The 19,035-nt window shown below is 35.2% G+C and overlaps 1 long non-coding RNA gene across 1 annotated transcript; it reads left to right on the top strand.

The window, feature by feature from the left end:
• Positions 1-16,323: 16,323 nt before the first annotated feature.
• On the top strand, positions 16,324-18,680 carry LOC145006260 (uncharacterized). The gene is made up of 2 exons (XR_013662850.1): positions 16,324-18,161; positions 18,329-18,680. It is a non-coding gene; the product is annotated as an uncharacterized LOC145006260 (long non-coding RNA).
• Positions 18,681-19,035: the final 355 nt, after the last annotated feature.

Below are 19,035 nucleotides of genomic sequence, written 5' to 3'. Positions count from 1 at the left end.
AGCCAAAGCTCTGCCTGCTAGAAGCTGGTTTTTGTCAAGATCTTCCAGATCTACCGAATAATACTACTTTTACAAACCGTAGTGTTGTCCAAGCATCGTCTAATCAAGTGAGTGTGTAGTTACTTTCTTCTACCGCGTAGATATGAAGTATTTACTATGAAATACGTGCTATGTGTTTATATGTTGTTTGTTTACTTGAGATGGTTGTTGCATGAATGTTTTATACAGATTTTTAAATGATTTAAACTATATATGTAATTTATATCTACAAATATGTTGGGTAGAACATGGGTAGATGAATAGTTGGTGTGTGAGGAAAGATTAGTTTGGGGATGAGACGAAAGATGATATAGATCATGAGATGAGAGTGACAGCTGAAAATGAGTGAAACCTTTACCCAAATGATAGCCCCCATCATTCAGCAGAGTAAGGATGACAACCACGGACTATTCTAGACAGTCCTCTGGAACACTAGCAGGCTCGCAACTTGTAGGTGTTATGGAGTTGATGTTCACCGGTGTACTCTAAAAACCCATTGATATGTATTGTTAGAGGATGTCTCGGAACCAGTACTGTCAATAAACGAGATAAACCCCGATGACTATGGAGTTAGCCCCAGTTAAGTGAACCTTGGTGACTATGGAGTTAGCGCCTGTTACATATACCTTGGTGACTATGGAGTTAGCGCCTGTTACATAAACCTTGGTGACTATGGAGTTAGCGCCTATTACATAAACCTTGGTGACTATGGAGTTAGTGCCTGATAGCTATGGATTTAGTACATGATAGATAAAGTTTGGCAGCAATAGACTTCATGCCAATTCCTTAGGTAAATCCTTAGGAATGAATGAAGGAAGGATAGTCGATTCTTAGGGTAAAACCTTAAGAAATAAAGAAGATAATGGGGATGGGTAATTGGGTTGATTGTTTGATGACTGAATATAATAAATATATTATTGTGGGTTGAAAACCCTATATGCTCACTAGGCTCCCAAGCCTGACCCACTCAGTTTTCTTTGCATTACAGCTGATGGCACAAAAGTATAAGTTGGTGGACTTGACAAGAGATTTTGGGTTATAGATCAGTAGTTATAAATAACTGTTGTAAGGTCTATTTTATATTGTTTATGCTTTTGGTCTGTATCGGAACATGACATCCTGACATTTTGTTATTTAATGAAAATACATTTCTTTAAAGAAATGTTTTGATAAATTTTTATCATATTTTGTTTTGGGAACAAATTCCGCAACTGTTTTCTTTAAAAGACTACTCTGATTTTAAAACAAAGCATAAACAAATTGGTGAAATTGGGGATGTCACAAAAAGAAACCCTTCGAGGCCACATTCAAATAATGATAACTAGAATAACAAAATGGCCAAGAATAAGATTCCCAAGGTCAAGAAGGGAATGTCGCCAAGAAGCCAAATTCAAGAGGTGCTCCAGTGAAACCAAGACCAGTTAGGTCAAAGTCATCTTAGCAGCCGACTTCAAGTTCAAAAGCAAATGCTGAGGTATCCATCTACTCGAACAAGAATGGAGTAAACCTGACTATAGATGGGTACCAAAGGTTAATTATCCCAAATCACCTAATGATTCTAACATTTCTTCATCTTCTGTTTGTGATAAGCTAGATATGTCATGGAAGAGAGTACCTTACACAGATGAAAAATGTCAACCCTATTTCAAAATGGACTGGGTTACAAAGACTAAATAATTCCACACTCTATGCTGGAACAGTTATGGAGGCATATCATCAGACTTCGGTTTGTTGATAGTGGTTGCTCCAAGCACATGATAAGGGACATCTCTCAACTATACAACATTCAGAACTTTGTTTGAGAGTATGTATCCATTGCGGGATGGGAAGAAAGGAGAGAATCACAAATGGGGTTTGTGCTTAACGATGTGAAGAATTTTCAGATCTGTTCTGAGATTAAAATATGCGTGCTATTCTTAGACCTTCTGGATGTAAATTCAATTGGTGACTTACAGTTTGAGTTTTCTTCTCGATTGTAGGTATTGTTGGGGAAGTGATATGAAGTCTAGTGCTAAAGGGAAATTTGAAATTAGTGTAATGCACTAAAGCCAAATTGTTTAGACTCTATGTTCAATGCGCTGGTAGGCACGAAGGATTCAAAAGGACTATACTTAGATTGACAAATGAAAAGACTTAACAGTATGGACTTAGATAGTTTCATTTGGACTGAAAATACGACGCTCGGGTAGATTGAGCAGTGAGATAAACATGGAAACCTGCAGGATACACTAAAAATGATATGTATCTAGAATTGTGGCTTAACAATTTCCTCGATGTACGGACTTATGTCCTTGATTCTAGTACTGATAGAGCAACTGGCGGATTCTCATAATGTAGGTCCGTAAGACATTATTTCTTGCTTTCTATCTATCAGACATATGTTACCTCCTCTGTGGGATTTGAACATATTCGACATGGAATGCAACATATGCAACTCCATCTCTATACACCTTCTTATCTATGCAATTCTTTCTGTTTGTTAGTCATATGTTGTCTCTTATGCAATAATCCGACCTGGAACACATCATATATAACATTTTTCCACTCAACCTCTTTATCTATGTTAGTTATACGTTGTTCCCTCTACGTGACTAGAAAACATCCGACCTGGGATACAACATATGCATTTCTATATCTAACTTCTCTCTTAATTATTGAATACTCACCTAAAGTAAGGAGTTCTTCGGAAATTCTTGATTACCGGTGTATATTGGGAAGTGGGAAACACATTCTAATGCATCTAAAATTGATCCATTTAATAGGTTGTCTGTAGATCTCACTGGTGAGTTTAAGTGGACATCAATATCCTTGGTCGTCGTCAGCAAAATGGTCTATTTAGGAATATAGGTGCAAATGTCTGGTCACTTATTATCTGTCCAACTTGTCAATTTCCTTCATATTTAAGTGGACCACAATACCGGTGATTGACCAGATCCAGACATGCAGGCATGTGCTCATAAGTGATATTGAATTGCTTGACAATTTTGATCCCAAAAGTTTTAAATTTTAGTCATTATTTTTGTTTTTGTTAAATTTGTTCATAGTTTTCCTCTATGCACAAATTTAAGGGGGAGAATTAAATTTTTTAAAAAATCAAACAAAAATCAGAAAACCAAAAATCCAAAAATATTATTATTTCTTTTTTCAGAAAAATCAAAAATACAAAAATATTTTTTGTTTCTGTTTTTTTTTTTTTTCAGAAAATACAAAAAATCCAAAAATATTGTGTGCTAAGTTTTCTTTTAGTTTTGTTTTGATCTTAAATTTTTCTTTATCTTGAGAAGTGAATTCAGATGTAGGTGAGACTCATTGAGACTGTATTGAGATTTTATGAGCCAAGGCTTCATCCGTGATTGTCGAAGAATTCTCATTCGAAAGAACAAGAAATGAATATTATTCTTTAAACATACAATCTTTCAACCCAGAAGCAAGGAGAAGCTGTTCTTATATATTATGTGACAGATTGCATTGAAGCCTCCTCAATCAATTTTCTGCTATCTACGAACTTGCTGAAGTGATCCAGAAGAATCGGCCTCTCTATCATTCTCTCCAAATATTCTTAAGCTGAAAGTGTTGATTTTCAAGAATCCTTACAAGAAGCCTCCTCACCCAATGTGCGTTCAGAGTCACATTTTGAATAAAAGCCTATTTGTTCAAGATGAAGTCATTATTGAAGATTCATATGTTTATCTTGAAGTTCTGAAGAAAATCGAAGATATACGTTGAAGCCAACCTCATATTGAAGATTGAAAAGAAAAGCAAGCTACAAAACTAGGGGAGTTTGTTAAAAAGAAAAGAAAGTTATAAACCAAGGGGGAGAGTGTTGGGTCTAAAATATGGTTTATACTTTGCATTTCTAAGCATTTGTAGTTTTCGATCTAAGACCGAAAACCTTCTTGGGTTTAATTGTAGCATGGACCGAAAATCCATGTATTTTCGGTCTAGCCTTTGGGTTTGGGTCTTGGGTTTTAGTCCATAGGTATAAATAGTCATTAAGGGGGGTGCTTAGGGTGTCTAAGGAGTTGGCCATATTGTACAAGGGAGCTTTCATTGTCATATGTATTTGTCCTAGAGAGAGAAAGTTAGAGAGAAGAAGTGTGTGTGTGTGTGTGTGTGAATCTTTTGTTGGATCATCATTCATATCATCAATACATTAAAGATTCATATAGTTCTTCTTCTCCATTTGGCCTTGCATCATCCACTTGATTGGGATTCCGTACCATCAAGTGGATTGGATTGATACGTCAAGTGAATTTGCAGACTTACAGATGGTATCAGAGCTTGGATTGTATCAATCAAATTGGCAAGATCTTGAGTGTTTTTGTATTTTTTTTGTTGAAGGATTTGGCATTTTTGGATAGTTTTGGATAAAATATTGGGGGTTTGTTCTTCGTGTTCTTCGTAAAAATGACTTTTTGATCGAGTTTTGGAGCTAAAGAGTTGAAATAACGAATTTTTCTTTGGAATTCAACGAGGGCGAGGGCATCTTCTCCGGAGTTTTTGGTCAGGAGGTTCGTTCTTAGACAAAATGAGGGTTCTTGGTGGCATGTCTCGGTCTTCGGCCAGAACCGGTTTTCGGTGGATCGGGCTTGCAAGCTTTCGGTTTGACTAGATTTTCGGTGTGCAGCTGCTTTCGGCCAGCAGACCATCACGTGTGAAATTTCTCAGTCCAACAAAGTAGCCTTGCATTTAGGTCAAAGTTTTGGATTTTTGACAATTTTGGCCCAAAATCCAATTTTTCAAAATTTGAAGTTTCATTTTCGGCCCTAAGCATTGACTTTTAATTTTTTACTATCATTTTTTACTTTTAACCTGAAAATTTGACTTTGACTTTCAAGTCTGACCTTTGGCTTTAAACTTTGACTTTGAAGAAAGAAAATTTCTTAAACTGGTCAACTTCCTCCTCCTCCAACTCCTTCATCATACCACAACTTCACTCTACTATTGGTCCTTGCTAAGGACAAACTTGTCGACCCAAAATACATGGATTGGATGAGGAATCTAAAGATGATGCTTCACTATGAGATGAAAGAGTATGTTGTTACTAATCCAATTCCAGAAATCAACAAAGAAACTACCACTCCTAAGGAGATTGTTGATTATGATCAGCACTTGGATGATGCCACAAAGGTCTATTGCATTATGCTTACAACTATGGTACCTAAGCTCCAAATACTGATGAGGATTACTGGCCATATGAACTTAACACAACCTTGTCTTAAATGTTCCATAATAAATCAAGACAAGAGCATTATGAAGTGGTCATGTCCCTAATGGCGTGCAAATTGAAAGAAAGGGAATATTTGTGTGCTCATGTGCAGCAAATGCAGAGGCATGTGGAATGATTGGAAAATTTCAATGTGAACATTGATAAGGACCTTGACATTGACATGGTCCTCAACTCTTTGCCCAGTAGTTATGAGCAGTTCATATTGACCTATCATTTGAACAATACATACACCATATTGATTAAGCTTCATAATCTGTTGCAAACGACTGAAGCAGGAATGGAGAAGTTTTATTCCAACAGTTCTGCAAGTGCCCTTGTCATGGCTATCTAACAAAGCAAAGGAAAGAAGAGAAAGGCCCTACCCAATCTAAATGGAAAGGGAAGGTCCATCATGGAGAGTCCATTGGAACAAAAGCAAAGCCCAACTTCGTCACTCCTTCTGTTTCTTATCCTAAGGATGTTGTGTGCCTTCATTGTGGCTAAAAGGGCCATTAAAGAACAAGCTACTCCAAGTACTTGCAGGAAGTGAAAGACGCCAAGGCCAAATCAGTTGGGTCTTCTTCTGGTACATATTCTATTCGAATCAATAATACTTGTATTTTGAATTTTGAGGTTCTTGATACAAGATGTGGGTTCCATGTTTGTTCTTACATGCAGGGACTAAAGGAAAGTGAAGAGGTCGAGCATGGGAAGCTGAACCTAAGCATGGGGAACAAACAAAGATCGGTTGTTACCAGGATTGTGACTTATGAGCTTATGTTTGATTGTATTAGGGTTGATTTGGATAATTGTTTCTACTTACCAAAAATGGCTTGAAACATAATTTATTTTCGTAATTTGTCTAGACAAGGATATTGTTATGGTTTTGATAATAATGATGGTACTATTTTAGTTTATTTTAATGGTGCATTAATGTTCAAGGCTTATCCTTTGTGATGGTGTGTATGAACCTATTATTTGTTTGAATGAATTAGGAAACAATGTGTATAATATTGGTTCTTATAACAGTTTATACAAGTCATGCCTATGGCACTGTAGTCTTGGTCATATCTACAAAAAACCTGTCGCCCAACTCCAAAAGGGTGGAGTGTTGGAATCGTTTGACCTAAAATCAGACGATGAATGTGAGTCTTGTTTATTGGGCAAGATGACTAAATCACCTTTCACTGGCTCATGTGAAAGAGGTGAAGATTTGTTGGCCATAATCCATACGGATGTATGTCAATCATTCAGATCTTCCACAAAGGATGCAAATCGCTACTACATTACATTTACTGACGATTATAGTAGGTATGGATATATTTTCTTGATCAAACATAAATCAAAACTTTTGAGAGGTTCAAAGAGTTTAAGAACGAAGTATAGAACCAATTGGGCAAAAAGATAAAGATACCACGATCTGATAAAGGTGGTGAGTATCTTAGTATCGAGTTTAACGACTATCTGAAGGAAAGTGGAATTGTTTCACAATTAAAACCTCATAGGACACCACAACTGAATGGTGTAGCTGAGAGGCATAATCAAACCTTACTTGATATGGTTCATTTCATGATAAGTTGAGCTTCAGTTCTAATATCTTTCTAGGGGTTTTCCTTAGAAACAGCCTCCCATATCCTCAATCTTGTTCCAACTAAGAAAGTTGCAGACAAACCTCACAAAATGTGGATAGGGAAATCCCCCTCACTCACACATATTAAGGTTTGGGGTTGTGAGTTTCTCATTAGGCAAGAAACCTCAGAAAATCTTGAACCTAGAGTCGATAAGTGTTTTTTCATTGGTTATCCATAGAAATCCTTTGGATTCTTGTTTCACAGACCTTGTGATAACGTGGTGTTTGTAGCTTGAAGAGGAGTCTTTCGCGAGAGAGAGCTCATTTCCAAAGAGGGCAGTAGGAGCATGATTGATCTTAAATAGATTCAAGAGTCATTTGATAAAGCAACTTTTGAAGACACTAGTTCTCAACCTGAGAATGAAACTGTTGAGCCCATTGACAATTACTTTCCCCTTCGTCGGTCCAGGAAGGTTAGCATGCCACCATCATTCTATGGTTTCCATATAATTACAGAAGGTGACATATTTATTAGTGATGAAAGACAAGTAAATTAGGATGAACCTGCTAACTACAAGGAAGTGATAGCTGGCCATGAGGTTGCTAAATGGAAATAGGCAATGGATAACCAGATCTAATACATGTATGATAACAAAGTGTGGACCTTGATTGATCAAGTACCTGGTTAAAAGACACCATGGTGTAAATGGATCTTCAAAAAGAAGACTAATAATGGATGGTAATATACATTCTTACAAATCTAGGTTGGTTGCAAAATTCTTTACTCAAACCCAAGGGATTAACTATGATGAGACCTTTTCACCTGTTGCCAAGATTAAGTCAATTAGGTTAATGCTTTCCATAGCTGCTCACTATGACTATGAGGTATCGTAAATGGATGTCAAAACTGCTTTCCTTAATTGGAGGGTCAAAGAGTTTGGACTGAAACAAGCTTCTCGTAGCTGGAATCTTTGCTTCCAAGAAAAGCTCAAAGAGTTTTGATTTTCTAGAAGTGACGATGAATCTTGCGTGATTGTCAAAGCTAGTGGGAGCATTGTAAATTTTCTAGTTTTGTATGTGGATGACTTACTCCTAATAGGAAACAGTACTCCAACCTTTTTGGAAGTGAAGTATTGGCTTGGGAAATGTTTTGCTATGAAGGATATAGGAAAGCTACGTCTATTCTTGGTATAAGGATATACAGGATCAGGCAAAAATAGTTACTAGGATTTAATCAGAGTCCATACTTAGATAAAATATTGAAAACATTCAATATGGAAAATCCAAGAAGGAAGACTTACCCATACATCATACTATTAAGTTGAGCAATACCTAATGCACCGGTAGTGATAAAGAGATATATATTATGAGTTGGATTCTCTATGCTTCGACTATAGGATCGATCATGTATGTTATGACATATACTTGACCTGATGTGGCTTATGCTTTGAGCATGGTTAGCAGAAATCAAGGAAATCTTGTTTTAGCTTATTTGATGGCAGTAAAGAATATTCTTAATTATTTGCAAAAAACAAAAGATATGATAGTTTTTGGCGACAAAGATGAACTTAACGAAAGTGGATATAGAGACGCCAGTTTTCAAACATATCGAGATAATGAATATTCTCAATATGGCTGGCTTTTCTTGTTAAGTGATGGAGCGGTAAGTTGTAAAACTTCCAAAAAACAAACGGTGGCTTACTCTACTTATGAATCATAGCATATCACAGCAAGCGAGAGAGCAAAGGAGGCTATGTGGTTAAAGAATTTTACTGGAGATCTTGGAGTTGTTCCATCAATCCAATAGTTGATGGAGGTTTTTTGTGACGAGGGTACAATGGTTTTGACAAAACAACCTAAAACTCATGGTAGATCTAGGCACATCGAGAAAATATCACTATATTAGACATAAGGTTGAAGAGGGTGCACTGGTGGTGAATTGTGCGTCATCAGAAGAGAATCCTATTGATCCTCTCACAAAGGGTCTGACCAAGGCCAAGCACTTTGAGCATGGTAGGAGCATTAAATTAAGATGTGATATTTGATTTTAGATGTTAGTGTTGATGTTATTTGGAAACTATATAGCAATTAAAATTTTAATTGAATAATGATTCATTAAATAGAGATTTCTTTATATTCAATGTGTTCGATTCAATTTGTCAATTAATTTATTATTTTGTTTCACTTTGCATGTTTACTGTCTGAATATTAAGTTGTTCGAAGCACCAAAGTCAGTCATACTTTGGAAGTAAGTATTTATTTAAAACTTTCATGAATTGTTTGTAGATTGTCCATAGAGACTGGACATTGCGTTGGGATTGCTGAAAAATTCATGAGTACTTAGAAATAGAGATTTTTAGAATTGGTTAAACCCGTTCTTAGAGATTACTTCATGGATTTAATCACAAGTAATTCTAAGACGATAATATCCTCTATTCTTAAAACATATATATGTAGGTCATATTTCACGAATTGGTTGTACGTTGGTTCGCTCCAATGCATCTCGTAACTGGGTGCTATAAAGGGTATTTCCATGACTGACTTAATGAGTGAAATTTTATGATTATATAGTTGAGGTTTATTCGTTCCTTTTTCCTTAATAAGGAAATTGATATCTTTGGGCCCCTCGGTGTTTTGATGTTCACATTATAGTGTTGGGCCCATCCAGGACTAAATTAATGTGTTCAATTGGTAGTCTAATGAGGTTATCAAAAAATGAGATTATCGGGAAATAGAATCTTGGACAAGAGATTGATTCTAACCCATGTCTCATGTTCATACAATATCGGGAAGAAAAAATGAATAGTTGATCACTTATCTTAGGACTAACAAAATCTGGTAGTGTCTTCAAAACACTCTTTACTGGTTATTTGGAGTTGTATGAGCAATTGTTGTTAGCGACTTATCCAAGTAGGAGACTGTTGGGTCAAGGTGTCTAAGGCCCTAACTAAATTGATATAATATTGATGAATAAGAGTAAAGTCCTTTTTGGGTTTCCCTGATAACCAAGAAATTTCTTAGATTGATTTTAGATAGAGATAAATGTTTATTAATATATTATATGACTAATACATTAATTAGAAATAGTTATAATTAATTTAGAATTAATTCTAGGTTAATTAGAATTAATTAAAACTTGAATGACTAGAGTTGTAGTTATTCAAAAGTTGAGCAAAGGATAGGTTCTCAAACCTTCATGTGTGGGACAGTTTGAGGGCTCCTCTTGGAGCTTTCTAGAAGCTTTCATGTGGATAATCAAGGAACTAGATAACTACCTTATTTTACATAATATTATTTTATGCTCAAATCAGGGTTTCTAGGTGTTTCCTAATCAACTATAAATAAGGCCTTGGACTTGGAATTTTTGGGGAATGCTATTCTGTACACTAGATCTGAAAATTGCCTACCTCTCCCTCTCTCCTAAATCTTTTAGGATTCTTGTGTTTGTAGAGTTTGAACTATGTTGTGAGATTTCAAAGTAACATTCGACTTTTCCAGATTCGAAGTCTGTATTTTGTATTCGAATGTATGTATTACATAAGGCACTGTTTAAAGTTTGAAGCTTATGTGTCTAAGTCCTTATGTATTTTTTGTACACTTATGTTGTTCCTATAAATAAGGATAGGTATAGGAATGCGAGTAACTTGGTGAACACTTGTGAACTTTACTCTTTCAAACTCGTGTACTCATTCAGAAGCAATAAAAGAGCCAAATAGATCATATTTACATTTGGTTTTTGTTAATTCAATATGTACTCTGATTTTGTTTTTAACACTCGATTCATACGAACCACATTTGGTAGCATAGCCAGTGGAGAGGGTTCGATTCTCTTAAGGAGTAATTTATAGGGTGGGGGGGTTGTTGGGGTCAGGAATGACATCAACCAAGGCCTCGCATGATGGCCTGTAGTGTCGCAATTGAATGCCTGGTCCTAGAGGGATGAATGTGCTACATGGTAAAGTTGCACCCTTTCTAAAACCAATTGGTTTTAGATCAACCAGTAGTGGTGATGCTCGACAAGTGGGTATGAACCATTAGAGGCTTTCACACTATGGAAGCTAGATTTCAAATGACTATTGGATTGATATGGCTGGATCAAACCGTTTGTTTACAATAACAAATTAGATGTATGTTATTATCCTTGTGAATTTCGATTTCAACTAGGATTAGAATTTGGTTTTTTAATAGTATTTTGCTTCACTAGATTTATGAGATGGATCAAATTAGGTTGCATGTACCCTTAAGAGTTTAAGGTATTTTCTGCATTAGTACATGTAAAACCCATAAAAAAAATAAGACATAGTAAATTGTTGAACAAACCCTCATGCATCTACATTTGAAGAACATCAAATATTTTCATCTTAGAATTACACATGATATAATCCATTGAGTAATCTCTGAGTGTGAGTTACTCCATGTAACGTCCCAATTTTCATATCAAAATTTTCATTTTTATTTGGTAGCATTTCATTTAAATCAGGGTATAATTAAATTATGCGGAAGACCTAAGGCGCATGTACAGTCAAACCTTACCCTTCTCACAATCCGAAGAAATACCTGAATTCATTTTTAATTGTAGGATCCCAATGATGATAACAAATGCAAAATTAAAGATTCAATGCATAATCGATAAGACCCGGTTTAAAGTTTAAGCACAGTTTGTACAAATAATTAGGACAATACAAAAGATATTGAAGTGTGACATCTGTCAAAACTCAGGATAGTGCTCAGCTCAAACCTTAGGATCTCTATGTGTGAACATAACTTGGCGCTAGATGCTATATTATGAACTAGGTCGTGACTCAATAGACCCCTCAGAACAATTAGTTAGAACTTAGCTTACACTGAACCTTCACATGGATTTATGAATACATCAACTAGGTTATAAAGTGCCAAAGTTCAATCTTAAAACTTAACACAAAAATCATGTTCAGAAGGTTAAAGCTCACGCGTAAGTAGAATGCCCTAATTTTTTAATCGGATCTTATGAAGTGCTTAACTAGTTTAAGTACTTATTAAGCTCAAAGTAATTAAGTCATATATGATTTAATTACAAGTTGGAACTAATATCTACAATTCATAATTTGAATTATGAGCCAAAAATATAATACAATGACTGTCTAATCCTACATTCATATGTTATGAACCTTTATTTTATTTGTTTGAAATATAAAAATTTGATTTTATAAAAATCAAATCATAAGTTAGCATTTTTATAACTTAATTCAAGATAATAAAAGTTTATGAACTTATTTCTAAAAATAAAGTACTTAAATAAAAACCAAGAAATAAACTCTTGGAAGTTTATAAAAATACCTAGAATTTTTATAAAACTAAAGACCATTTTGTAAAAATTGTAAAGAGGCGATATTTAAAAAGATTACAGCTTTCTAAGAAGCCTTTAATCCTTCTCTCCTACTAAAATTTGTTCATAGGCTCTCTATCCCTCTCTTTCTCTCTCATTATACTTTGTGTCTTTATTGAAAATACCGATGTCAGATTTTGCATGTCGTGAGAGACCAAAGACGATATTAGAAGCAACTTATGTGGTAGATAGTTTTCCAATTCATTGTTCATATTTTAAATCTCATTTATAGAGTTTTGTGGTCTTTTTTGGTGGATTCTAACCCCGAAGATATGATGAGAGAGATAGCCTATCCAGAGAGACAGAATCCCACTTTCTCTCCTTCTTTTCTCTAAAAACACTATCTACTTCTCTCAACTTTTTCCACCAAAAATGAGCCTTCAACAAAAGAAAATAATGAGATATTTTGGGTGTTTTTGAAGCCTAAAAATCAAATTCAAGGCAAGAGATTCCACTCTCTCTATCATTCTCTGCATCTTGATGCATGTTTTAGCTTGTTTTCTCTTCATCTTTGAATTCTACACCCTCTAAAGGCTAGAATCATTTCTTTCATATTGATGATTGTAGATTGTCACCATCACATGTTTCATGTGTTATATATGGTAAAAATGCATGATCAACCCGATGTTAAGATCAAAGATTAACTCACACATGCTCCTACAACATCAAAAATCGATTTTACACCTCCGTGTTCTTCAAAGTTTGTTTTCATATGGTTAAAACAAATTTTAGAACATCATGGGTGTGTTTTGACACCATGAATGTGTGAAAAATAAGGTTGCGTGTTCATGATCTTAGCACAAAATCGGATTTCAAGTTAAGGACATCAAACTCATTTTTAAGAGTTCTTGAGAACAAAGATTTTGTACTTGAATGCATGTGTTTATTTTATGTTTTAAAAAACCTAACTAGTACATGTATGCATCATGATATCTTTAAATTATTTTTAAATATTTTCTCAAAATTAATGCTTAAAGTTAATTTTCCAACCGACTAGCATACATGCAATATGCCAGATTTCTTTACCTGACTTTGAACTGCCACATCTCATTCAATTCTCGACCTAAACATGGGATTCTTTTTCTATGAAGTATTCATTTGAGTTAAGTTTCGAACCCAAGTGGTCCCACTATAAAACATTAAGATTTCGATTTTCAACAATTTTTACAAAATAGTTGCTCCATCAACACTTTTTCTGTGATCACTAGTTTTTCATTACATGATCAAAGGTCTTAAACCCCACAAAAAATATGGAGAAAATTAATTTAGAAACTTGATAAATTTATCTCAAATGACCTAAAATTTAATGAACTAAAACTTTATAGAATTTTCTACACAAATTGTTGATCTTTTAGCTACATTTGGAACTCATGCACCATATAGTGCTACATTCAAAACTTGATGCGTTTGAATACCCCATTTAGCTCTGAAATTATTATGAATCAATTTTCTTTATGGAATTTCATGTTTTAAAGGGATGTTCTGTAAAACCCCAAGTGCTAAACAAATTCCTTACTTCTATACAAATAATATTGATAATAATATAATGACCATAAATTCCAAATAATTATTTCAGAAGAGTTAAAAATCTGAAAAATTGAAGAGAAGATGTATGCACAAGATAAGGATTTTCCATAAATTTTTATGCAATTTGACTACTAGTTACTATTATATTCAGATTTTTGATAGATTTAGACCATGAATTCACAAAACTGGGTCTTAGGACTCAAAGGTACAAACCAATATTTTTTCCAGATTTGAAAACATTATTAGAACCTGTAAAAATTAATTTGTGAATTTTCGCAACTGCTATTTATTTCCAATATCCTATTATTTAGGCTTAAATTGAAAATAAATATCAAATGACCTTCAAAAATTACTATAAAATTTCTAGGCACTCATACCCTCTTTTAGAACCGTAAAATAGATGTTTATAATTTTTGGAGTTCATTTTCATGCCCTTGTGGATTTTTGAACTTAAGGCAACGTAAATTCAACATTTACTGATAATGAACCGAACAAACTTTGAGCACTTTGTAATACCACTAGCTGGCTAAGTAGTTACTGGATTATGGCTAGTGAACACTGACTTACTAGAAATTGATTGTTCCATAGGACTCTAATATGGATCGACCCTGGTGACCTCAAATCGCAACACACGAACTGTGAACCTTTTCTTTTGAGTATTCACGGCCTCCCTTTTATTGTTTTCATGTTTGGGGGTGGAAATCATGCTACTATTTTATGAGCTATCAATACTATTTTATGAGCTTGTGGAACTTTGTTTATTGAGCTTGTTGAACTCTATTTTGTGAACTTGTTGAACTTTGTTTTATGAACTTATTAAGCTATGTTTTATGAACTCATTGAACTTGGAATGATGTTGTTTATTATACTTTTGCTATGGAATTGGTGATATGAATTCTATGTTATGAACTTTTTATGGTAAGTCCCCAGAGAACCGATACAACCTATTAACTTGTATTCGAGCTGACGGTCTTATGGATAGCGTTATTTGGGGTAGACGGCCCCCACTCGCCGAGAACCATGAGTGCATATTTCTGTGAAATGACATAATGGGAACCATGGACATGATGGAATGAGGCAAGAAAGATCATTAGGCTTGGTTTTGAACGGATTTCTTTGGCATTCAACACTTATTTAGAGTTGGAACATTTGTTGAACAAATCTATATTTTCTTATTGAAACGGTGTACCTTTATAAACCTGTGAACTCACCAACTATTTTATAGTTGACCCTTGTTTTTGCATGTTTTTCAGGGAACGGTCAGTGATCTAAATTAGACGTCAGTATGAATTAACACTTGAAGTTTCTTTTGTTATGTTTTAGACTTTGTAGTTTGGAACTAAATGTATTTATTTTATGTGATGTAAACTTAAAAATGCTTAATAATTATGGTTGGTACTCCTATTTACCTTATGCTAAGAGACCTTAGATTGTCACCCTTTGTATTTCCGCTTTAACAGAGTGTGACAAGAAGCGTGTTCTTGCTTACTACATTATTGCCCCCGTCTTTCACTCTCTTTAGAACTACTCTCTAGAAATCTATACATTAGAAGCTCTCTGAAACCTATACATGAAAACTATACAAGTATATATAGGCAAGAACAGCCCAAAAACCCATATCACAAGGTGTAATCCAAAATACCATCTAATGGAGAGCATTGCACTCTAAAATTTCCCCCCTCAAAGCTTGGAATGGATGACCCGACTTCAATCTCAAAAAATGAGCAACAAAAGAACAAGACCTCAAGCGTGACAAATGTAGAAGCAACTGAAAAATCTTCCAATCTTCAATGGTCTTCTTACCCGGGTTTTAGAATGTGATAACATTCATTCCAAAGCATCAAAAGGTAATTCGTTAATCCTTGGGTATCCAAAACTCCAAGGATAACTAGCAAAGTTTCAGCGAGAAGACACATTCCAAAAATCTTCATTATGTCCAAGCCCTTCATAAAATCTTAAAACCCAAAATACTTCATAATTCCAACTCGAAATGCTTCATAAACAATTTTTCTTTAATGTCACATTGATCTCCACTCATAAAATGATCATTCGCCAAAAAATGAATATCCCAAAACTTGCAATTTTTAATACCCATTTCATAACCTCTCCCCCTTCTTATAATCGAAATATGATTATAATACTCCAAATGGGAAGGATAAAATGCTCAATGTGGATTTTTCATTTCAATCCTCCCCCTCAGGATGAGACAAAAATGAAACACCGAAGCCGGAAAAATCTAAAAAATATGTCAATTTTTCGAAACTCGACTTCCCCGACCATTTTTCTCCTAAAAAATGAACACAAATATTCATGTTGCTCGAAAATATCTTGCAGCCATAAAAATCTTGAAAAAGCCGAGAAATAATCTTCAAAAGTTGTGAAGATTTCGATTTCTAGGTAAGAATTGCTATTATTCTGAAACTACTGGGACCAAATCTGTATAACTGCCCACTCCTTCCTAATTTCAGTTTTAGTTGCAAAATATTGTGAATCTGAGTGAAAATTGTCCATTCGTTGAAAGTACAGGGAATAGAAATAAAAATTTATTTCTTCTTCCCCAAATCTACTCATATGTAAAAGAACACACGAACTAACATAACAATAGTCAAAACGTTAACTTTCGACAAAAAAATCCAACTTTCGACTCAAATTCGTCATCACTTTCAACTCAAGACCTTTGAACTTCAATTCCCCATCCTTTGTGTTCAACTTTCGACTATTCTCAACCTAACCTTAACATTCACATATTCACAGTCGAGACATAGCTTTCAACTATCAATGTCAAATCTTCAATTTCAACTCTAACAATCAACTTAACCATCGAAAGTCAAGATTTAAACTTATTTTTTCTCTTCTTCCCAATCCACAGTTGGAAACCATACATCAACCTTCATAAATGAAACTTCAACATTTTCTCTAAGCCTCAAACTTTCATTATACAACCTTTGTATAAAACTTTCCTTTGATAAACCCAGCTTCAACCTAAATTACTAGCCCATCACAGAAACTATGTAACTTCATCACAGTGAGATTTCGTCTGCTTCATCATCTAAAAGTTGAGACTGGAATCAACTTTCATTCCGATACCAATATTGACAATTTTAAACTTTCGATTCTTCTTTAATAAAACGTGTGTATATTATAAAGAGTAGAATGAGTCTTTAGAATTAGTCTATGTTGTTGTCCTGGTAATATGGATTGTATTCACGTACCTGATTTTCTAGTTAGATTTACTCTTTACTTTTGTATTTATACTTGTACATGTTGACAGATATCAATATACAAAGAATTCACTATTCTCTCAATTTGATTTATGGTATCAGAGCTCTGATCCAAAAACCCTATTTCTTTCAAGATGATGACTCCACCTACCACTTAACAACTCTAAGCTCCAGCCTCCATTGCTTCAACCAACCTAAATTTTCAGATGCCTTCTCTTAGCATCAAATTGGGTCGTACAAATTACCCTCTATGGAAAACTACCATTATTTTTGCACTGGAATGCTTTGAGCTCGGATCTTTCATTCTTTCTCCTTCTCCACCAACTGAAACGATTCTAGCCCCAACAACTGATGGCAAAAGACCTGCATCAGCCGTTGCTTCTACTCCCAATCCGGAGTATACCACCTGGAAGAGAAAGGACCGATTTTTCCTTCTTAATCGACACTTAAAGAGCGTTCCCTTGCCTCTGTTGCTCGCTCTACCTCTTCCAATCAAGCCTAGGTCACACTTGAGGGAACCTTTCATGCTTAGACTAGGGATCAACGAATGCAATTAAACACAAAATTGCAAGCACTTACCAAAGGAGCCTCTTCAATGATCGATTATCTTGACCAAAAATGCCAAATTGTAAATTCACTTGCTGAGAACCTCACCCCTGTGTCAGACGATGACTTAATTGGCTACATTCTTAATGGATTGGACTCCTCCTACAACTCCTTTGCATCGTATTTCTCATGCATTTTGAATCCACAACTGTTAATGAATTAATTGGTCTTCTCTTACAAGAAGAAGCACGCCAAGAGGCCGATCTTGCACCCCAAGTTGTTACCCTAATCACCACTAACCCATCGGTTACTCCTTCAACCCCCTTTCCAGTTGCAAATCAAGTATCTTGCAACAGTTAACCCTATCGTCCTTCTTATGGGTCATCCTCCAACTCTCGTCCTCACAACAATCGACGACGTCGTCTTCATTGTCAACTATGCAATAAGCTGGGACACGAAGGTATCAACTATTGGCAAAGGGAAAACCAGACTGAATATCCATCTCGCAGGCTTGTTCCTCGTGACTCACAGCGCCAGGCTGGACCAACATCACCAAGACTATTTTCCATTCTGGACCCAAACTGTTACTTTGAAACAGGTGCTACTGATCACGTGACACCTGATATCAGAAAACTATACCTACAGGAACCCTATACGGGTGAAGACAAACTTCAAGTCGGGAAGGTACAAACCTTCTAATCTCTAACTTTGGTTCATCTTCACTTTCTTCTTTGCATTTACCAAAGGTTTTTCTTATCCCGTGACTAAATAAAAACCTTATCAATGTCTCTCAACTTACTCTTGATAACAATGTGTATATGGAATTCTAACCTCACCATTGTGTTGTTAAGACATTTCAGGGCAAGCCACTCATCCACGACCACTTTGACAATGGACTGTATCGCTTGTCTCCTCCCTCTAATAAAATGTCTTCAACAATGGCCCTCTCAGGTGTGCACACCTCCTAAACTGGATAGCATAATCGTCTCGCACATCCACATGAGGCCATCCTCAGACGCCTAGTTTCTACATTTCAACTTCCGACTCAAACAAATAATTTACCTCAAATCTGTAAACCATGCCAATTAGACAAAAGTAACAAACTTCCCTATTCTTCTTCACATATTACATTTGAGTTAATGTATTTTGATGTTTGGGGGCCCTCCACTCTTTTTTCAATAAATGACAGTCGATATTTCATTATTCTTGTTGATGATTTTACTAAGTTTGTCAGGATATATTTCCTTTATGCAAAATTACAGGTGGTTCAAATTGTCGTCAACTTCAAAGCATGATCAAAACTCAACTTTGGTTGTGACATTAGGAATTTTCAATCCAACTAGGGTGGTGAATACCATCGTGTATCCACCTATCTTCAATTGTGTGGTATTCACCATCGTATCACTTGCCCTCATACATCTGAACAAACCAAGCAGTGTGTGATATCACCAAAATCACGGTCAGAAAAGACCGGTTTCATTTATGCTTTTAGAATACTTTCAGAGTAAATCCTTTTGATTTAAAAGAGTTGCGGAATTTGTTCCCAAAAACAAAACGT

This window comes from Lactuca saligna, chromosome 7 (genome assembly GCF_052625555.1).
Source record: "Lactuca saligna cultivar CGN05327 chromosome 7, ASM5262555v1, whole genome shotgun sequence".
NCBI lineage: Eukaryota > Viridiplantae > Streptophyta > Magnoliopsida > Asterales > Asteraceae > Lactuca > Lactuca saligna.
This window is presented reverse-complemented; position numbering and strand designations above follow the sequence as displayed.